This window comes from Triticum aestivum, chromosome 1B (genome assembly GCF_018294505.1).
Source record: "Triticum aestivum cultivar Chinese Spring chromosome 1B, IWGSC CS RefSeq v2.1, whole genome shotgun sequence".
Classification (NCBI taxonomy): Eukaryota; Viridiplantae; Streptophyta; class Magnoliopsida; order Poales; family Poaceae; genus Triticum; species Triticum aestivum.
This window is the reverse complement of record NC_057795.1, coordinates 609,679,845-609,684,854: the sequence shown is the minus strand read 5'-3', so window position 1 is coordinate 609,684,854 and position 5,010 is coordinate 609,679,845. Positions and strand designations below refer to the sequence as shown.

Genomic DNA, 5,010 nt, shown 5'->3' with positions numbered 1-5,010 from the left:
GGGGATCGATTAGATGGGGTATAAAGGAGCAAAATGGAATTTGCCCCCCCCCCCTCCATAGGGTTATTGGGGATCGGTTAGAAATGCCCTAAACAAGCTCGAGCCTGCTTTGTGCCGAGACAGAAAGATGTGCCAACTCCCAACGCTCATATACAATAGTGTACTGCAACCCGGCCATCCTATAAATTTCTTTAATGAGTATATGTTGTATTTATCGAACAATGTAAAATCAGCAACTCATTTTCTTTTTTGAGGAAAAGAGTGATACAAATCACTCAAATGGTACATTACAACAGTCATTTAGATTTTAAGAGAATCTCTGGCCGCTTCTGGGACACTAGCCAGTAGATATTGATCTCCCTCTGATTTTGCTATAACAGCCAAGTTGTTGTGAGCCACCTTATTATGATCCCTTCTGGCCGAGTAAATTGCCAAAAATCACCACAATTGTGTCTGACAATATCAGGAACCACCGTTTTCATTCTCGCAAAAAAAATGAACCACCGTTTTCATAAAAATTTGCTGAAAATATCAATTTTGAGTAATTGTTTGCTGAAAGCACTAAAAACAACAACGCTTGACCATGTTTTAGCACAAAAAAACTGACAATGAAACCAATCCATCAGGGCCACGTGGCATGGGATAACGGTTGGAGAGGCGGGGTTGCTGCCATATGGTCGCTCATAGAAAGAGAAAATAAAAATATCTGGATAAAGAATAAGATAAATTTGTTTTGTCGTTTTTAGGGTTAAATAAATTTCTTTTTTCTAACGCACGTCACGCTGAGTACTCTCCACAAGTCTCGAGAAAAAAAAAAGTTGTGGCAGGATTAGCTCATGGAAAAGAATACGGGAAAGACTAAATCTCTGGAAAAAGTCTATATATTTCCAATCAAGACCCAATCAGCGGTTGCAAAGAAACGCACGATCGCTCGCGCGCCGGCCCTACGCACTGAAGATCTACATGGAGACGCTGCCGGACGACGTGGTGGTGGAGATCCTGGTGCGCGTGACGGATGTGGCAGCCCTCTTCCGCTGCGCCGCGACGTGCAAGCGATGCGGCCTTCTCGTCGCCGAGCCGTCTTTCCTCTGCCGCCGCTGGCCGGAGGGCGTGAGCCGCCCGTCCTCCCTGCTCGGCTTCTTCTCCGTGCAACAACCCCGTGAAGAACCAACAGAAGGGAGCTCTACGGCTACGCCCATCTCGCCCTACACCCCGGCGCCATGGTCCCTCCCCCCTCGGACAGGGCAACCGCTTCCCCAATTTTCCTGGTCCCCGCGGCACCCAGGCAGGGCTGCTCACCTCGCGCCGCGGCCTTCTTGTTGGGCGCAGGGTCCGACTGGACGAACCCGGCAATGGACACATGAAGACCATGATCCTGGAATTGTGCGATCCAATCGCCGGTAAAAGCCACCGGCTGCCTGCGTTGAAGAGCAATAGACATTTCCGAATAGAAGGATGTGCCCTTCTAACCGGTGCGGATTGTTGCCCGGCCAAAAGGCGAGAGGCGCCAGCGGCGTTCCACTCGTCCTTTTTCAAAGTGCTAATCATCGCCGCCGATCGAGATGAGCCACGGCACAGTCTCCACGTTTTCACTTCGACCGAGTCGGGCTCGAGCTGGAGCACGCCTAGGGAGTGCTTGGACACTTTGGAATTGGAGCACGGCACGCGTCTGGTGTCTCAGAACACGAGCGCTATTGTGTGCCAAGGCGTCGCACATTGGCTCTTCAAGAATACGTCCAACTTGTACGCACTCAGCGTGTGCGGTAAGACCACGGAGATGTCCTTAACAAGGCTCCCAGTCAAACCGGACCAAACTCCGCCCATTCTTGGAGTCACTGATGACGGGGCGCCATCGTTGCTTCGCTTGGACGGGCAATGCACCATGCTAGAGATCTGGACACGCCGGAGTGACAACATGAGTGGAGTTAGCAACACAGACCGTTGGCATCGCACCAAGATGATCGAGTTACAGCCACCCGAGTGGGGCAAGATGGACCAGCTGCAGTGCCTGTGCGCGGGTGAAACGAGCGGCATACTGCTCATCAAGGACAATCAAGAAGACATGTACATCGTAGATCTCCAAACAGGGGCAATGGAGGCGGTCACAAACTGGTTTCGCGGCATTGTCATGATGGCTATCCCTTTTGAGATGGACTGGCCAGCCTTCTTCACGCGCCACTTGGCAAACACTAGGGTCAAGCGAAGCAATCCGAGAGGAGCTCTATCGAAAATTGGAGGAGTTCTATCAAAAATTGCTGACCTTTTGGGGGACCAATAGCTGTGTCACTTATCATTGGGCTATGAGCTCTGCTATGAGCTGGGCCTAGTAAGATCTACATGAATCTAAGTTCTGCCTCGAAGATTTCACAAACTTGCAAGTTAATGAAGTAACCTACACATTGGATACGGCATTGAGCAGCGTCAAGGCAAGAAACAAATGTTGCAAGGATTGTCGTGCTTCATCAGATGAAGAGCATAAAACAGTCATGTGCAGATTAATTTTTTCTTGTGATCCAGAATAATGTTGCCTCTGTGTTTTATTGTCAGTTTTAACTTTAACCTCTGCTTGTTAAGACTTAGCTGTGCTAGCTGAACCTTTGATATTCTGTTGAACAAAGAGTATTGAGTGCTGAATAGTATGCCTGTGAAAAATATTTATGGCTGTGAAGAATGTTTTGTTCAACAGAGGCAACGTTTACGATGCTCATCCATATCGAGAAGACTTCTCTTTTACCGTTAAATCACTCTTGTTTTTCTTCTTGGTCTTCCACCGTTATGCAGGAGACATGTCCCATCAAATAAATCCAGAATATTTTATATGTGAGAAATTTAACAAAACTCGATATAAATTAACTGGAAGTTGATTTTCGCACCAAAGCACAAATGGCAAAACTATAAAACATATGGATTGTACCACCGTCAGTTTGGGACACTTTGGTCTTTTTATATTTCATGATGAACATTACAAAAAGAACAGAAATACTCCCTCTATAAACATATGTAAGACATTTTTTATATTTGTTTACAGAGGGAGTACCAAGTATTCTTAACTGGAAGACGAAATGAAAAAATAAACCCTTGGATGCTCGGTTTTTCATATAGTGAGGAATAATTCGGTGGCAAACAGTAATATATATCAGGAAACAAAGAACTTTAACCATTTACATACTAACTAGCAAAAATATCCATGCGTTGCAACGGGAAGAAAACATATTATATACTTCTCGCACAATAAGCATGTTTCACAAAACACACCCTCCCCATACCACCTCCACTTGTGCTTTGTCCACATGCCTCTTGGTTTTGAAACCCTAGCTCGAATCCTCCCATAGTTGTGCACACGATACGTACAAAACTATCACACAAGCAAGCAGGCAGACTGCTTGATTGATGTGCACGTAGACTATGTATACGGCTGCTCTGGCTAGCTAGCTTTGCTATGGATCGAAACGATCTTTGACGGAGCGACTTTCTCATAACTTCAGATTGGGTCTCTCGGTGGAACCTAAGGATTCGATGGAAACTGTTTTTGCAGTGCGTGACTTGCATAGCAATTGGTATCTAGAGCTTCGATGATCTACGATTTACGATGGGGACAACGACAAATAGTCGGTCAACTCCAAGTCCGGCAACAACGGTTCCAAGGCGAACAAGAACGGCGACAAGGTGAAGAAGGGTGGCAAGTCAGCGACTAGTGGTGGCGGAATGGGCGGCGCCAACATACTCAACATTCCCATCCAGTACCCGATGCTCACCGACGCCAACTACGACGTTGTCAATTGTTTTTTGTGTTTGGCGCTTGTATGAATTTCATTGAAATTGCGTACGTAAAGAACGTTGTCTTTTCTCTCGTGCTAAACTGTGCCTCCAACAAAAACCATTGCAAAAGAAAAACGACTGTGGCACAACTAACATCCGCAACCCAGCCACCAATTTACATCCACGAGAAAAGTAGACCCAACAAGTGAGGCAAAGCGCGCGGCAGCTTCCAGTCCAATTGAAAATCAGTCAAATGAATGAAAATAAACACTTTTCCGATAGTCGGGCCGGGCCAAGGCTAGCTTTGCCTGTAACCCAGCCCCGTCCAGACATGGGTTTAGAACGAAGAGCGTGATGAAACTTGCAGCCCGGCCCAATAGCAGCACTGTATCGTGGTAGCCCTTTTCAGTTTTCAAGGGAACAAAGGACTCGATCGTGGTAGCCTGCTCACGTAAAAATCCTACCCCGACACCAACATGAGACGATATGTACCACTATATATGGACATCGATTATATTGTGAAAATAAGGACATCCCCAAGGCAGCGCTCTGATTTCGTATCATGATTTCTAGAGAAGAATGGCCAATTCTCGGTCAGGAGTGCTTACAGACTTGCCACATATGATCATAACATAGCGTTTTTGGGGGGAGCTTCCTGTTCTTCACCAAATGGAGCGAGATCAATTTGGAATGCTGTGTGGAAACCGTCGGTACCCCCAGAAAACAAAAATAATGGCTTGGAAGGTAGTTGCAGGCGCCTTGCCAACAGCTCAATGTAAAAAGTTCAGACATATTTCCAAGTGTTCGACCTGTCCTTTATGTGGTGTGGAAGAGGAGGGATCCTTTCATGCGTTAGTTACATGCACTAACGCGCGCCTGATTTGGTTGAATATGAGAGCTAGGTGGCCTCTCCCCTCTGAATGAAATTCTCATTGACAATGGCAAGGATTGGCTATTGCATGTGCTGGTTAACTGTACGGATGAGGTCCGGGATATGGTGACTATGGTAGTCTGGCGAATTTGGCAACTGCGGACAAATCAATCACATGGCAAGGAAATCCCACCAACGGATGTCACGGTGGAGTTCCTCGACAGCTACTACAGGTCCATCAAACTTACAGGCCAGTTTAGCACGGACGAAATAATCAAGGGCAAGATGTCAGTGTCTGTCGAGTGCTCAGTTTCTTTCGACAAAGTGAAGCCCCCGACCATGCCATGGCCAGCACCCCAGCCCGGCTACGTTGCCCTGTC

At 46.9% G+C, this 5,010-nt stretch overlaps 1 pseudogene; it reads left to right on the top strand.

The window, feature by feature from the left end:
* The first annotated feature begins 928 nt into the window (after positions 1-928).
* LOC123080501 (uncharacterized) lies at positions 929-2,278 on the top strand (annotated as a pseudogene).
* Positions 2,279-5,010: the final 2,732 nt, after the last annotated feature.